Here is an 18160-nt window from a genome sequence, read left to right as displayed (position 1 = left end):
TGATTTCAACTAATCTCACGATGCACATTACATGATCTGTAGCATTAGAGATGGTATAAACACATCTAATAATAGAACGAATTTCTGTATTTAGCCATCTCACAAAACTAGAAGAGATGCTAAAATAAACGATGAATCACAATAAACGAGGTTCAAAACATTCATGATTGGTAACCTCTCAGAATGAATCAAATGAATTTGTCAGGATGTTAGAAAGTGTAGACTAGAGATGGTATCAGTTTCCTGACACTTGTCATCTATGAATAATGATATCAATCCTTGTGTTCTTAGTTTTTTTAGTGATCATGTAATGATCAGTAGTAAAAGTGATCATTTCCACTAATGATCATCAGGATCATCACTAGTGGAAATAATTTATGGTGATATGCATCTTTTATCTTAGACAGAGGTTGTATTTAGCATCAGCCTCTGTCCAAATTCAGGTATTTTTATGAAGCCCACAAACTGCAGTGGTTGGTCTATTTTATGAACAGGAGAATAGCTTTTAGTTTTGACAGATGATTTATAGAGGGCAGCAATGCATCAAGTTGTGTAATATGTGTCATTCATCTAGTGTCTACTCTTGTAGCTCAATATTATAGTCATTTATGATATTCTTAGGAAAAAAGCAAACTAGCATTAGCCTGCCTTTCCTGTGAACCCCTCCATTTGTAAAGAGGAAGAGGGATGCACATTTACTCTTTATTATTAGCAGTAGTCTTTAAAACTGCTGCCAGTGTTTCCTGTTGTGCCTTTTCTGCTGCTGTTGTAAAAACCATCTTTGAGGTCTGTGTGTTACTATCATGCACTCCTGTTCTGAATAGTGCACAAATACTGGGCTCAAGGGTATGACATTTATAGTGTTCGGCTATGTCACAGTAATAAAGAAGTCATGCTAGCACTGAGAAAATAATGCATGTTATGTTAGTTGTCACGCTGTGTCATGATATTAGGGCATATCAGCTGACCAATTAGCCAGGCTAATTAGGGTAATTTGATCAAGTTCCCACCTGTACTTGGTTCCCTAACAGTTAGGCTGCTTATACATTATTAAAAAAGCAATCTCTTTATAATGTACTGTATATATCGTTGCAAAAACATGATTTGTGCGCCTCTCTTCAGTCAGTTTGTGGACTGTTAAAAGCCAAAGGTAGGAGAGGAAAGTGGCATTTGATGTGCAACTGGTTACAGGGAATTCAAAAAAAACTAATCAACTTAAAATTAATTGTCAATTAATGGTTTGTCAAGATTGAAATGTTGGTACAGAAATAGGTGGCAGAGATATTCCAGAACAGGAAAAATGAAGTTCAGTGTGGGATTCAAAATTCACTTTATATGGTTCTGCTTTAAAACATAAACACTCAACAAGCTCGTTAACGTTTGCCTTCACAGTGCTCATTCAGCCGAGCTGCATGACCGAGCGGCGTAATCTTCTCAACTAGAAATTATTTATGTGCTAGGAAGGCAAAGAAGTGATGACAGAAACAACTCAAACTCAAAAAACTGTTAAATATAACAATGTGCTTCTTTTTCTAAAGTTAGCATATTATGAAAAAGGTTGCCCTTAAACCTGTGGAAGGGCAACATTTGATACAAAACAAAACATAAGCACTTTTGAAACTAATAAAACCTTATCTGAAACAGCATTAAGATGTGAAATAATCTTAATTATTATTTCACATCACATTATAACATCAATATAATGTGATGTTGAACTCATCACATTATATTATGTTTACTTTTATGTATAAATAGACCAATCATGTTTACTGATACAGAATTCTGAATTTCTTCAAGATGGGAGCTGTCAATTACAGGTTTCCTTGAGTGACTAACTATAAAATTTAATTCGTAGAAATTTTACAATAAAATTGATAAAAGAAAATAAATTGTGGCAGGTCCTTGAAAGACAAAATGAAGTTGATTCAATCATAAAATGAAGGGATTGCAACATTATCAAAACATCCCTTTTTGGTGACTATTTGTAACACAACAGAAGATAGGAATTGCTTTTTGGAGATAACACTCAAGGACCCGGACCCTGAGTGGTCACTCTGGCAATGACAGATACTTACACCATGTCAGCAGATTAAGCTCCTTAGAAAATCTATTTTAAGACCTAAAAGACTTTAAAGTCATCACACAGACATGTTCTCATCATCCCTTCCTGTACAGAAGAAGAAAAGCCCGTCAGCTGTTCAAAACAAATCTACGAGCATTAGTGAACATTTTTTCTGTAGCGATGGCACAGCATATGCAAACAGGCACAGATTCAGAAACTCAATTCCAGGGAGCAAAGTAACACCATTTATAATCTCTAACTGCTGAGATGTGGGAAGAAATTCCCCTTTAACAGAAAAAAGCTTCCCAGGAGATCTGACATAAATCTCAGTCCAGACATCTAGTTTGAAATGGATGGATAGATAGAAGCAAGCCCAAAAGAAGGCAGAATGTAGAACTGCTGCGTTCTTTATTTGCTGAACTGGAGCCAAGTTATTTTAGTGGTACATTTTTGTGGTAAAATGAGGAGGGTAAAGGGTTGCTGTGGGAAAAGAAAAAACCCCAGAGGGAATGAGAAGAAGTCTGGCTAGATGAATTTATTTAATCTGAAAGGCTAGATTTATTTCAACAATAAAGGTAGAGATGCCTAGTGACCAAACTGATTAGCCCTAACCAATGAAAGGTCTGACATTCAGTGAATGCACCACACCTAAAACACTCCCAGCTTGAGAAACAACACTCTTTGGTGGATGAAGTCAAGAATACTTAAATTTAGCTATTTTCAGTAACAGTAAGATGTTTAAAAAAGCACAGAAATTACAGAAACTGTTAAAAAGGAACTGTCCACTTTCTACAATACACATAGGGAGATTGCTGGTTTTAAAATACCAAGTGTTCAAACCAGTAAGAGAAGCTAAAGTCAGATTACAATATCAATTCTGTTATTATTCCATCTTTGTTTTGAAATAATAATAAAGCGACTCTTCATCCTCAGTTTGAGATCAACTCTACACCCAATACAATAATTAATGATCACTCATGGTAGAAAGGCTAAATAAACATATTTTTATTCCTTTTCATTCACTTCTTTTATATTATATATCAAAACTTTACAAAAAAACGATATTGCTACATATAAATGTGTTACCTGTATTTCTGTCAAACATGTTTTTTTTTCTATGGGTTGCTTAGTGCTCTGGAAAAAAAATTTTACATTATGAGTCACTAAGTGTTTAAACAGAAAATAAAACTTATTTTGATATCAATATCAATATCTAATCCACATAATTCTACACACAAGAATGCAGATGCAAGAATCTTTTGAGCATTGAACTGAATCTGAAACCTAGTCACATTTCATGATTATTTTACAGATTTTCCACCAAGTTTAATAAGTAAATGTTTGGCTTCAAAAGGTTCACTAACTATCTCTGTTACATAACGCTATAAACTCCTGGCCTGGAATTCAATTTTAAGCTGCTTCACACTTGAATAAGTATGAAATATGTTAAGTATTCAGTTGAATCAAAGTAAAAGCTGTAATTACTTTAATGCGCCAACAGACACAAACATATGACAAGAGTTTATCCCAAACATTATTTCATGCTCTCTCTCTCTCTCACAAGCACAAAGCTGCTTGTTGTGGGATGCAGGACGCTTTACAAGGAATGCTTTATGAGAGCAATGTAACTGTTCAACCAGCGCATTACTGCCACTAGTTGAACAACAGCCACCTTCAACCACGTCTCCGTTATCGGCCTTGTTTGTTCAACCTTGCCACTCATTAGCGGACCCCCCTCTGGCTGTATGAATGGACACGGGGGGTCAAACGCTGACCCTGCATGCACACTCACTGCCCATACTGCAAATAACAGAGGGCCGTGTGTTCTGCAGATTGCATCACAACTGCACTAACGAGCAGAGCCATCAGCCTGAGAGCACTAATGTAATTATATAACACAATTCCTCTTGCTCGAAGTCAGGGCAGCGGGTAGGGTGAATGAATAGGATGTGACAATTTGAGGGTTTATCATGTTACCATTCCAATATAGAATCCAGAATGTTAGTTTATGTGATTTTGATGTTAATGGAGAGGAAAACAAAAGAAAGAGGGAAGAAGAAATAGAAAAATTAAATGAAAATAGAAAAACACGAGGTAGAAAACAATGGGAGAACAATCAAAGATGGCGAAGCCTTTATCCACTTGTTTTCTTATAACCTATCTGGGGTAGACAGCATCACAAGCAGACTCCTGTAGACTAGGCACTGTTTCATGTCAAACATGGGCAAACAGTCCTGTAAAATAACCCAAAGTGAATGAAATATAACCACAAGCTTTTTAAAACAACAAACGTTTTGTAGAGACAACCGCAAGGAGGCAGTACTTAATTCTGAAATGTGAAGATGCAACACACGTTTTCAGAATTATGTGTGTTTAGAGCTGAACATCTAAACTGCAAAGGTAAACTAAAGTGAGGTTTTTATTGACTTGATGATCCTGAGCTCCTGGTTTAGCTTTATTCTAATTGTAGAGAGAAAGAAAAAACAGCTGCTCCTCAACAAGAAATGTTAAAAAATATTTAGCTGCAGTGAGGTTCAACCTTATTTCTATACATCTTGTTATAAACAATGACATGCATACATTTTATTTCACTTAAATTTGATCTTAAAAGTTCTAAATACATAATGAATATGACACAATAGATCTGGCAGAATCTGTGATAATAGCAGCAAAATCAACAGATATTTCTCAGAGAGCAGAGTGGAGATCCAAGTGATGTTTACAGAGCAGAAAGTGTTTGTCAAACGGAGGCACACAGGTGAGTTCATGCTCTGAAGCGACCACTCACTGTGTTCCCTGGGGTCAAGGTGACATTCCACAACACCTCTGAGACTGGTCTAATGGAGGGATCGGTGCATGGCTTTTGTTGAATGAAAAATAAGAGAGCATGAGAAAAAGAAAAGTGTAAAAAAATAGACGGAAGTATGTCGAAGTGGCAGGGTGAAAATGAGACGACATGGAACAACTATGAGCGGGTAGGAGGTCAGGAAATATGCTGAAATATACTTCCTTTTTGTCATCTTTACCAATTCATTACTTTTCATATTTATTTTTGACGAACAACCATGTGCAGATATACACAGGTGATGTACAATATTTACTGAAATACAGTCTCTAAAGGTGTTTATTTTCCTTGCTGATGTCCACACCTACCTTTTCCGTCAGCTTTGGTCTTTAATATTATTGCTTTCTTCCTTCCTGTTGTCATATTTTATTTCTTGAGCAAGTCTATTCTTGTTGCCCTCTATGGTCGTGTGGACTGCTTAACAACAAATCCATTCATATTCTTAAATTTAAAGCTAAATTGTGTCGGCTCATCAAACCTTGGATTGTTTGCAGCTTTCCAAAGTAAAGTTATTCTCCGATGCTATTCCTGAGGTGGCTGTGGAAGGAAGCACTATTTTTATTCGGCACTGTTTTTTCTCGTCAACTGTCAGAAACAACAAAAACTCTAAAGCATGCTCTGTAATTGTGGCTTTGAAATGAGGAGATAAATACAATTCCCTTCTGGTTTATAGATTGTAAAATCTATTCAGATCGCCTAATTTGTATTCTGTTACAGACATCATATGATTTACAACAAGTAACTATAAAAGCTGGTAAAGAGCATTGTTATTATGAGTATATATATATATATATATATATATATATATGTGTGTGTGTGTGTGTGTGTATACATGCTTTTTTAAGAGGGAAATTGAAACAGATATAATTAAAAATGTTTATATGAATTAGGTATGTTAACTTATTTGCAAAAGTTGAAAAAATTTGGGGTTTTCTGGCATGAAAATACACAATAGTACAAAAAAAATAAGTACACATTTTTTATATCAGCAGAGCTCAGGTGCAAACACCCAAAAAGCAAAAAAATGTCACTCTTACCGTCATAAAACCAGAAGTCTGGGAACTATCACAAGTCAGATAAGGATGACTGGTGAGATATAATTCCTTCCTCCACTGTTTTTCCCCCTCTCAGGCTAAGTGTCTCCTGGTGTCCGTCTTTATTCCCTGACTGTATCCCGTTTAATGCCTGGGAAGCACATAGACAACAGAGAAGGAGAAAGTTGGAGAGAGAGAGCCAAAGAGAGGGAGGGAGTGACAGAGTAAAAAAAAAGAAAAAAAGAAGAGTTCCCCATTCGGGCGAAGCAGTGATCAGATACAGCTATTTTCAGACTTAGGCATGCTCGTCTACAAGGCTGGAAAGTCACCCCTTCACTCACCCCCTCAGCGTATACAGATGCAGGGGGATGGCTAAGTGACAGGGCTGACTATCTCTATTTTACCACTGACATATATATTATTGTGCACTCCTCACCGTATGTACATATGTGTTCACATGAAGTGATTACACTGAATCACATCTTTGAATACAGTCCGATCAGACTCAGACACACAACACGGTTATTCTGTGGTACAGACCCCGTCAGGTCCGGGTGCCTCTGAAACGTTAAAATCGAACCAGCAGGAATCACGGGATGTGTCCTGGAGTGCTTTCATATTTGTGTCTTTTTGTGGGATTTGAAGTGGGATTTGAAGTGCCCGAATATAAGGTGGCCTTTTCCGCTCAAAATTCCTGCTGGGAATGTCAACCTGTTCCTTCTCTCAGGTCTTTGCTAGCAGATTTACTGCCAGTGACTGAAGAACTTACCTGGACAAATATATACGTGATCTTAGATCACATATAATACAGCACATGTCACTAGAAACATGTGTGATATGCATTTTCTCCTCTTTCTAATCAAAACAACAAGGCAAAATAAATAAATAATTACAAAGCAGTAAACATTAATACGTGTCAACTAAAGCATGTCAGTTCTAATCCTCCCGCTGTGTAATCCATACAGGTATGTATATTTGGAAATGACCACACACAGGCTGAATATACACAGGAAAGAGGTCAGCCAGAAGCACCTCTAGACCACAGACTCCCTGCTATTCCCAGAATGATGATGTAACTACTGCTATTAGCATCTCATACCGAGTTCGAGCCTGGATACCTAAAACCAGTGAGACAGCTACTGTGCAACATGCTATTTTGCCCCTTCGAACTAGGCTTGGGTCAATATGAGATTCTCACGGTTGGATAACACCGAGTCAAAGTAACATATTTTTATGGTAGCATGTTATTCACACAAAAAATATAAAAGAAAACTGTAAACCGACTGTTTTCATTTGAACAGAAAAATTACCCATATTTCTATTAAAATAACATGCTTACAATTTTCTAGTTTAATTTTACCTATTATGTTATTGAATATAGCTTCATTTGTTGTAAGTGAGGATTAAGTCTGATCAACCATAATTGTACTAAGGCAAATTTTGCTGATCCTAAATTTATTGCTAAGATTTATTTTTGAATTAGGACAAAGTGAAATAGCCATAAAAAATGTTAAAAATGAATTATCTGTGTTTTAAAATCCCTCAGTGGTCACCCTGAAAACACTTGCATGTTATCCAACGGGTCTATGAGGACACCGGTGTCATCATGACAGTTAATGGGTGAAGACAGAAAAAAATAATAATACAAAACTATGAATCGGTCTTGATTTTCTTGATTCGGGTTTTTAATTCATGACTGGTGATTGACCAGAAAACTGCAGCCAGTGCAGTTTTCTCTAAAACAAAGATCAATTGTTTTGGAGGTTATTCCAAAAAAAAAAAACAATATTGTTGTTTTGGGACCATCTTCAGGTAATGTATTCATAATAATGCAGGTTCGCCCTCCCAAAGACCAATAAACTTTCATTTTAAAATGAATACTTAATACTTGAACTGTTATATATTTAAATATCCAAAATAAAACACAACATCCAAAAACAGCAAATGAAACAGAAGTAAAAAACGCTCAACTGAAACTGTGCACAAACTGGATTATGATGTTTTTGTAAACAATACTGCCTTTCAAAGCATATTAACAATCAGAATGGAAATTATCCAGCTCACTTTAATTGATCATGCAATTAATTGATTAGTTTCTTATTGTCACTGTCTTACACTTGATTTCTAATGGTGTTCTTTGAAGGCCCAGTTTGTTATATTTATACAATGATTTTGGACAGGAACTAACTGCAGCCATATGCTGTTGAGCAGTGACAGAAATCTTAAAATCAAACTGCAGAATGTCGTCGGAAAACTTTTCAGTCACTGTACGATATCAGGAACAATAATCACAACACTACTGCTGATAACTGAGATGACTCAATATGATTAATCCACATTTGCATGACTCCTCTGTCTTTACAAATTCACAATACATTGTGACTGTTCCCTGTGAACTTTAGTATCTGAGCCACTAAAAACATACATCAGGTGTGGATTTTGGCAGCAGTCAGTCTATCCAACTTGCCCAAAATGCTAAATATGTACAGAATATTTGTGTATCATGCTTGCAAGGGGGATGTGCAGTTGGTAGCACTGCTGCCTGCAGCAAGAAGGTTCTGGGTTCGATTCCAGGCCCGGGGTCTTTCTGCACAGAGTTGGCATGTTCTCCCTGTGGATGTGTGGGTTCTCTCTGGGTACTTTGGCTTCCTTCCACAGTCCAAAAACATGACTGTTAGGTTAATTGGTCTCCAAGTTCTCCCTAGATGTGAGTGTGTTAGAAAATGGATGAATGCTTGCTATGCTCTCTTTAATATTAATTCTAATTATTCATTTTTCAATTGTGATTTTGCACACACTTATACTGTGATGGTGATAGAGATCCAATATATTGTGCAGCTCTGCCTCACTCACTCACAGGTGGCCTTTCCATTGTGGTATATAGTAGTATAAGTAAGAAAAAGGTTAATTGATATAAATACACAGGAATCTGGCTAGAGTAAGCTTCATCGTATTGCACAATCTTCCATACAGTCAGAGAAACCGTCAGTCACTCTGGCAGTTTAAAACTATTAAGCCTTAGAATCCCTTCATGCCCATTCCTTCTTTAAACTCAGATTTAATCAAGAAACAAAAGACACAAAAATCAGAGTCATAAATTCGTTCAGGGAGAGCACAAAACCTTCAGAAACCATTAAACAAATATCAAATGTATATCTACTTTCCACAAAAGTAGGTGGAAAAAATTACCTGCACTGTGACTTACCAAACAAAAACAAATTATTAATTATTTTTTCTGACATGAGATGCTTCTTTTTTTATGAATCCTGGATCAGCTCTGTCTGGGTCTGCTTTCTTTTTGACCCTGAGGGTGTGATAATGTCAAAGTCACATTGACATGGTCATGAATGAGACTTAAGCAACATTTAACACCGAAACTTAAGAAATACTTAGCTAGCTTGCATCTGGCAAACCAGCACGTGACTCCTTGAAACTTCCGGTCACGTGCCGCGGATCACCGAGGTATGGTGAAAAGCTGAAAACTGACAGGTGCTAATGACTGAACCCTGGAGCCGAACAGATCAGCGTTGTGTCAGGGGACCAATAAAGTCCTGCGCTGAAGTCTTGACCTAAAACCCATCATCAACCCCACTCTTTATCATCTCACATCAGCGCTGCTTTACAACTACCAATAAGTGAGGCTCTACATACATTTCTCTATCACATCTACATAAACGTTGAAAAATTTAGCCTTAGAGAAGAATATCTGGTTTTGCGTATAGACTGACTATTCACAATAAATAAACAAATTTAAGAATCTGAAAATATTCCAGAGCAGATTATTTTTGCAGTGACTGACACAAACTTAAAAGCAGTGACACTTTGACCTATGAGCCACTCCAGACTACAGTATCTGCGTCGACGTGGTCTCACCATACAGTTTCAACACCCAATTCATTATCAGCTTCTGCAAGGCCCTGCCATTCCAGCTAAGTAAGTGGCAGGATATAAAAAGCAGACGAAATATGCGTCACTCCAAAATACTTAAACCTTGGAGAAAACCAAATAAGAAACTAGATCTGTCATATAAACATGATGCAATGGATTGTGAACCAAGATGATAAATAAGTCATTTCAAAGCAAAATGTTTTTTTTTTTTTATTCCAAGTTAGCCTGCACTGATCAGCTTTCTTCCCATCACTCTCTCCCTCTGCCATATGAACAATACACTTTCTCTCTTTATGTAACCCTAAACTGACAGATGTGAATTAAAGCTGACGGACACTTCCCCTCACTGACCATTAATCACGTCAAAGTGCTATGATCCCTCAGTGGGAGTGTGTATTTAGGCCTCTGAGAGGTTTATTGGTTCTGCAGCCCCTTCTGAGACAGACAACTGCCAACTGTTGCTCATTGCTGCATCTTGCTGTGTTGCTTCCTCTCTGCCAGACTATGTGGTCACAAACGAGTATAAAGTACGACTTTGAAAACAGAACAGAGCAAAGAGAAAAGCATGCAGTCACACAGGTAGGCCTCACCGGGAGCGGTGAGGTTCCCTGAGTGATAGTGTTACACATTGTGCACCCTGGACACCTCCCCACTCTACCTAGTAACACGGCATTCAAATGGATCCTGCAGATACCAGCCTCTACCGCTGGCCTTTTCAATCTTTTCCTCATGACATCATCAGTTCAAACCAGGTAACAGAAGGAAACTGGAATTTCCTTTTTCTTTTCTTTTTTTTACATCTGTTTGACTTAAGAGACAAAGGGCAAAAGGGGAAAGTTAAAGTATTTTGAAGTCTTTGCATTTTTTTTAGGATTTATTGTAAGTTGTTTTAATGCTCTATAAAATCCTCATCAGTCTTAGTCCTACATAATTATGACATTTGCTTTCATTGTCCTATGATTACCTCTAGCGTCTCTTATACTAATGCATTCTATAAGGTTTATTTTTTAATTTTCATTTTTGTACTCTAGAAAAAACATAGAATAAAACTCCTGCTAAATTTAGCATTTTTGAAGTGTTAAATGTGCAGAAAGTATCTTTAAGACTATAAGCTTGCAAACTGTAGTTGCCACACCATGACGTTTCATATTTTTTTAAGATCAAACATATTTCCACACAGCTAGCAAGGAGAAAGTGTCGGCCGCCTTCTTTCAGCCATGTGGAATTTTATGAAAATGCCCTCCTTTTATATGAAAGACGCTAATTTGTTTATGATAAATTGATATTGCTTCTATAAAGACTTAACATTTTCCAGTAAGGTTTGAGCAAAAATATACTGAAATTATACTTAATTTGTGGAAAACAACTGCATTGTTGATTTTAGAATTGTAACATGTTTATCTTCCTTATTTACCTTCCAAAATAATATTAGTTTTGTTTTCCCTCTTTCCTTTTTGGCTAAGAAAAAGCTCAAGATAACCTTGCACATAACTGCATACTTGCAATGTACATGTAAGAAAGTGAGATTATAGTCCAGCTCTGCTACCCCTGCCACACTAATAGCCTGCACCATTGTGTGAATCCAAGCTAACATTAACTGAGATTTCCCTCAGGTTTCTGTGGTTTGGGTTAAAGGGGAATATTTCAGTTCATGTTTACAATCACCAGACTTGTTCGGTTCACGCCCTTCTCTCATTCTTTTACATTTTAAACTCGGTAATTATCTGCCCACATGCCTAGAAGCCTGTGCTTGCAGCTTTCACCATCTTCCTGACCGCATCTTCCCTTGATGAACAGGCAGCAGCAGCAGCAATCCACCGGAATGCACGTTTATGGAAACAGCCAACCAACCGCATCCCGACTGAGCTGAGTCCCTCGGATTGGGTCTATAATAGGGCAGTATTGCACTCAGTAACGCTTTTAAGGACACGAAGTGTCCCGTTTAAGCTGTTTACCTGCTATACAGCTCAGCCTCCATCGAGGCTGGTCCGTTGCCTATTTGAGCGTCAACAACATAGTTGAAAATTGTGCTCACCTACCTTAAAACGACCTTAGATATGAGCAGGAAACCAGGTCATTAAAAGTTCTCACTTCGGCGACACGCGCGAGCCGGTGCTGCATCCGTGTGATGAAACCATACACCTGTTTTCCAACGCTGCTCGGTATCGATCAGCTCAGCTAACTAAAAAGTAGTTCCTTCTCCACCGCTTCCTCTCTCATTCCCTCTCTCTCTCATGGGGGGTCAACAGGCCCAGGGAAGTGAGGCGGGGAACCTGTCCTAGTCCGTTTTCTCACCAAACAAACGCAACAGCAGCCGGAGTGGCGACAGTATTGCACCCAATGCCTCTTCCTCCTCCTCCTCCTCCTCCTCCTCTTCTCTTTCTTCTCGACAGGCGCGCCAGTCGCACAGCGGTGCTGATAAACTCTGCCGAACCACCTACGTCCAGAAATGGTCAGAATCTTCCGTTTCCGTTTGGCTATTAAGTGAATGATGCCGCGGCTTCATGCGCAAAATGGCCACTGTTATTTTCATTCAGCAGCTGACAACCGCGAGCCTCTCATTGGGCCACCGTGTAGCCATGGCAACGCCCGCGGTTCAATCAGTGCTGGCAAAGGACACAGGCCTGTGTGCGGCTCCCTGACAGGAAAGTAACACTTCGCTTTGTATTCTCACAAAGGAGAAACAACAGCTGACCTCATACTTGTATGAGGTTATGTAGAGGTTAACAAAAATATTATAATCAGTACAATGTTGGGGGTTGCTAGGAGTAAACAAATGCTTTGAAACAATTCTGCTATAATTTCTGATCTTGTCATATTTCAAAGGAAGTGTAAAAATATAGTTTGATACACATTGGTCTACCAATATTCTCTTGGAGAATTGCTGTGAGTCTTTTTTTTATTGAAAGGCATGCCAGGATTCCTGCTGGGTTTGTATGTCAGTGAACTGTGTTCACCTTACACCAGCTAGGAAGATTCAAACGTTATTCAAATCCCAACAGCAAGGAAACATCTCTGTTAGCTTATTAAACACACCCATTTGTGAGTAATGCATCAGTGTTCATTTAATACCCTGAAAAATATTTTACATTTTGTCACATTACAACCAAAACTTTGATGCATTTGTGTTTGATGGAACAATACAAAGTAGGTCTTGCTTTGTAGATTATCCTTAGCTTTGAACGTATAGATAGGGATTTACAAGGGTGTGGGCTCCTGGGCTGGGGCCAGTTTTGATACTCTGTCCACTAAACATTTTTTTATTATTATTAATGCAAATTACAGTACATTAATAGCCTCTGATCCATAACAATTCATTGATAAAAGTTATGGATTTATATTAAGATACTATGTGTTGGGGCGTGCTGTGGTGGCGCAGGGGGTTAGCACGCCCCACGTTTGGAGGCCTCAGTCCTCGACACGGACGCCGCTGGTTCGACTCCCGGTCCCGGTGATCTTTGCCGCATGTCTTTCCCCCTCTACTCGCCCTCTTTCCTGTCTGCCTACTGTCGCAAAAAATCCGAGCTCTTCGTAAAAAAAAAAAAAAAAGATACTGTGCTTTCCACAGCTTGTTATAAGCTGTGATGCAAGCTAAATGCTAAGTTAAATTAGGAGTTATGTGTTTAATTGCGAATTTAATCCTTTGTTTAATTTCAGAGAATACACTGCATTTATTTTTCATCACCCAACTGACCCAGAATTAAATGTTAAATATCTTGATTATAAAGTACTAATCCTTCTATATTTATAGTCTATAAATATTTTAAAAATATTTAGACTGGATCCAGGGGTGTAGAGAAGGCTAGATATCCTACTGCTATGACAGCAAATGTAGCCTTTGCACTTCAGAGACATTGCACTTTTAGTTTTTATATCTATAATATTGTGTGACCAGTCTATGTCTCTCTCTCTCTCTCTCTCTCTCTCTCTCTCTCTCTCTCTCTCTCTCTTTTCGAGCTTACTACAAACTCTCTGTGTGATGGTAGAGACAAAATGACTCAAACTGTATGCAAAGTGTTTCTAAGAAAGCCTGTTTCTAAAATAGGAAATATATGTCAGAAATTGTCTATTAAGTCAAAGAAGAAATATTCTGATCTGCAGGACATGATTCAGCCTTTGTAAATATTTGATGAATGCAATAACTGTCAGCGCTGTGTACCAATACTTAAAAAATTCTCAATTTTTTGGGTGATTATTTGTACATAGTGTCACAGTCACACATCAACATACATCTTGGTCTCCAATTATTGTTAATATTGTTATATTTTTTGTTAAATTGTAGTTCATTCAGTTTAATGATATATTAAGCATCAAATCCAAGTAAAAGTACTTCAATTCATTGTCCTGCCATTTTATATGCATAATAATTTGACCGACATCAATTTTAGAAATTCACAAAAAAAACTTGTGTGTAAACAGAAGGGACCAATATTACCTTGACTAGCTAGTCGAACTATGAAATAATCTATTTATTACCGAGTACCAAGTAGTGATGTTGGTAGCAAGAAAATTCAATTGTTTTATTGTCAATAAGATATTTTAAAAATTAGGAAAAAATACAAAAGATTTCAGAAGGCATTTAAAAGCAAACATATATGGGGCCATTAAAGCTGTTCATTCATTATTCCTTCGCCATTTCATACTTTTTGTTTTGATCAATTCCATTAATTCCATTATATCCATTATTATTTTTGGAGTACAGAATGGGAGGTCTGCCACAAGAAGTCAATTCTTTCCTGCCTTAGGGAAGTTTTACTGAACAGGCAAAGGGCAGAATTGATCCAGAATTGTCCACATTTAAGGATGGCTATTTTACAGGGTAGGTCCGTTTTAAGCTTCTGAGTTTCCAAATGCTATCATATAAATGCTAGTTTTAGGAAGGATGGCAGCCTTTTGAAAATCACACAGTATAACTAATGACCCCTGTTTTAGGAAATACACAGAGATTGATATTTATACTTAATGCTAACTCTGGTAAGGGTAGATACATGATGCTAGCATGGGACTTGTCTTCCTATGCAATTCTGCTTAATTCTCATCTCCCTTCTGTGCACCGTCGGATTTGTCCCATTGACCTCGATTTCAACTGGGCAGAAGGTTCATGATTAAGCTGGTGCATTACATACGTCACAACCTAACAACAGCAACTGGGTAAAATTTAAAACTTCAACAGAGTCAACCCCTCCAGAAAGCAACCGTTTCTCAGTAGCCAACGGTCCAGACCTTCCACATGAAGCAAACGTAAAACAAAGGGTTTCTTACTACTAGGCTAGTAAGATGCTAAAGTTACTTTAAAAAGTCTTTATTAAAACCTTGATTTATAGCTTCTCCTCTCTAACACACAGAGTGTGTTGTCACTTATGCTCTTATATCAAGTACTGCAGCCTAGCCATGGTAGTAAAGATAGAAACAAATATTTTTTGAATGTTGTTAATTAAATTTTTTAAAGAAAACTTTTATTGCATAAAATCAGTGTTGGGATGTCAAAATTCTACAAAACCAGGAAATCAGAATTTGACAAAAAAGAAAAAATCTCTGACCAGTTGAGACTTTTACAAACTACATATATCTGTTTAAACCTAATCATGTGCAGAATCAATAATATCCATAAAGAAGCCTTTTCTATGTCATCTTTAAAGGTGCACAAATTTAGAACGTTATTGATAGTTGACCTTTTGCGTTGTGTCACCAAGACTACATCTGCGTGTGAGTGGAGGGGGGGGGGGGGGGTGAAGGTGCACACATGTTTTTCTGAATGCCCATGTACACATGCCTGCATGCATTTGGCCTTTCATCGCTGACTCTTATGAGCAGAATATATGGTCTTTACTGAAACTTGTCAAAGGGATGCCTTTTATAGCTGGTATGCTATCCGTAGACATGCTATCAGCGTTGCATTCTGAGTATATGATGATGACACATTATGTCTGGTATGCAGAGATCTGCGGGTGATAGAAGTGTAGACATACAGACAGCAGAGTAGAAGACCATACACATGTACATTATTGGAAAAGTAGTCAGGTTAGCTAGGCCACCTCACAGGAATATCTTTCTACAGACAAGAAAGGGACGGAGGGCTCACCGTCATTCGTCATTCATTTAGGGAAGTCCAGTGTTGACACCAAAATCTGACCTTGGATACAAGATACACCCAGTTTAACCATGGATGTGACACTAAAACTTAATAGTTCACTCAGAGTATCTGTATCTGAGCAAGGCCTTAATTCAGCCACAGGACCCTTTGGTAGGATCCACTTTATGCCTGCAATTATCTAATGTTCAACCCTATCAAAGCACACTCCAAGAATAGCGCTAGAATTAAGGACTGTGGTCTGGCACATAGAGCTTGTGAGAAAATAACTTATTTATCTTAGCAGTGGCACTCTCTCACATCTTTCCACTGATGCCTTCCAAAGTGAACTGCATTTGGAACAGCTGATACCAAGGCCCACTCGTCTGGTCAATGTTGAAGAAGCACTTCTGTGCTGAATGTGTGGCTGGCATCTGACTACAGGAGAACATTGTCAGGCAATGACATCATGGTGCTCCCACTTCCATTCCAGGCATGCTTTGATCTCTTAGGGCCGTCCAGGTGAAATGTGTAAGCAGATCTGACAGAGGAGACTGATGCTTGACCCTACAGCACCTCTATGTTTAGCACTGCCACAAGGTAAGGTATTTACTTCATTTAACATTTTTTGCTGTTATTTTTGACATTCTGTTGTCCTCAATTCTACATGTTCATGTCAGTAAGTTAGAATGTAACAATAATAGATTATTTTTCATAAAATTTCAACTCTAACTGATATATTTCATGCATTTATTGCTGTTATTTTCATCCCCAAATTCTAAATTTTGAAATCCTCAGTTCAGATTCTCACAAAATGAAGATGTTTTCAGTACAGAACTGATTAAATAATTTGAAAGTATTGTATAATATTTGTACTCAATACTCGATCTGGGTTGGTTTTTCTTGGATTTCTACAGTTCTGCCACATATTTATCTTCAATTAAACTATAATAATATTGAATTCAGCACATTGAACAACAAGCTTATATGGCAAAAATCATGTTAGCTTACTTCCCATGAGGAGAATGTCAATAGCTGCATTTCCATTCCATATAATTGCGAAATTGGACATTTCAAAAATTAATTTTGCTTAGTGGAAATCAACCATTTTCTGAAAAAAAATATCTTGCTTTTAGATCAAAAGTTTTGGCGATAGGATGAGGTGGTTTTTGGGCCATATCGAAATTGGAAACATTTTTTTCACATTACCTGAGTCACATGATCAATAGCCAGATGTTGCCACTGGAACAATCCGTGAAGAATACAACAGGAAGTAGTCGGGGGATCATGGCGCAGCATGTTTTTAATGACTTATCCTCCTGAGACCCTGCATCCTCATATGAGGACATTACATTTTTGTAAACACAGATGTAAATAATAACATTGATTGAATGGTCTTATTGTCACACAGATAGACCCAATGTCCTCATCTGAGGACATTGGGTTTTGAGATAACCACTTATTGTAGAAAGCTAAATTTTAATATTTAGGCTAATTGGGTCCTGACAAGGAGAAAATGTATATGCAAAAACAGACCCATTGTCCTCATATGAGGGCATTGGTTTTGACATAGTTCAAGAGCACATAGAAAGCTAAAATTTAATTTCAACTAAAGTTAGGTCATACTAATCCCAAATAGTAAGGAGACATAAAAAATGCACATCACACAAAAGCCCGGGTCTCAGGAGGTTAAAGTGTGAATAAACTCATTTAAATGTTTTTCTTATATAATGGAAATACCACAATTGCTTTTTTTTTTAATTCTCACATTAGCAGAGTATTGATGAAGATTTATGCACATTTGTAATGGAAACACAACTGAGGTAATTGCCCAGAGGAATAAAGAATAAGTTAATCTAAGCATATATACTGTATATAATAGAATCGTATATAACATATATATATAGAAACAAGTTTCACATTTTCGATTTAATTGCTGAAATTAACTATTAACAGATACAATAGAGTTCCAATTGATTTATCCTCAACCACACATTCTTTGATAGCTATCTTAATTTCTTTTTGGATTTGCTTTACTTGGTCTGATCAGACAAATGTTGTCCAGCAGCTGTCACTCATTCCCAAAGTTGCAGCTCACTTTAAAATCCCAGCACTGTGGCCCTCGCTGCCCTTCCACATGAATCAAATGAGTCGACACTGCCCTGTAAAAATGCCTGTGTCAGCCATGACTCAGTATATGAAAAGCTGGTGCAGCAGTGTTGTGACACATGGCTATGAAATGATGACACAAGAGACAAATG

At 37.5% G+C, this 18160-nt stretch overlaps 1 protein-coding gene across 3 annotated transcripts in view; it reads right to left on the bottom strand.

Moving 5' to 3' along the window:
- Window positions 1-12325, bottom strand: part of sorbs2 (sorbin and SH3 domain containing 2) — a 57245-nt gene extending 44920 nt beyond the window's left edge. Inside the window, exons 1-3 of one of the 3 annotated variants that reach the window (XM_023334372.1) lie at window positions 11869-12325; window positions 5945-6092; window positions 4851-4922 (exon numbers count right to left, since the gene is read on the bottom strand). The gene's annotated coding sequence lies outside the window, so the exon portion shown is untranslated. The remainder of the gene's footprint in view (window positions 1-4850; window positions 4923-5944; window positions 6093-11868) is intronic. The other 2 variants (XM_023334373.1, XM_023334374.1) reach the window with 2 other exon arrangements.
- Window positions 12326-18160: the final 5835 nt, after the last annotated feature.

The sequence above is a fragment of the Xiphophorus maculatus genome, chromosome 5, assembly GCF_002775205.1.
Source record: "Xiphophorus maculatus strain JP 163 A chromosome 5, X_maculatus-5.0-male, whole genome shotgun sequence".
Classification (NCBI taxonomy): domain Eukaryota; kingdom Metazoa; phylum Chordata; class Actinopteri; order Cyprinodontiformes; family Poeciliidae; genus Xiphophorus; species Xiphophorus maculatus.
Note: the sequence above shows the minus strand (reverse complement) of the source record. Positions and strands in the feature narration are given on the sequence as shown.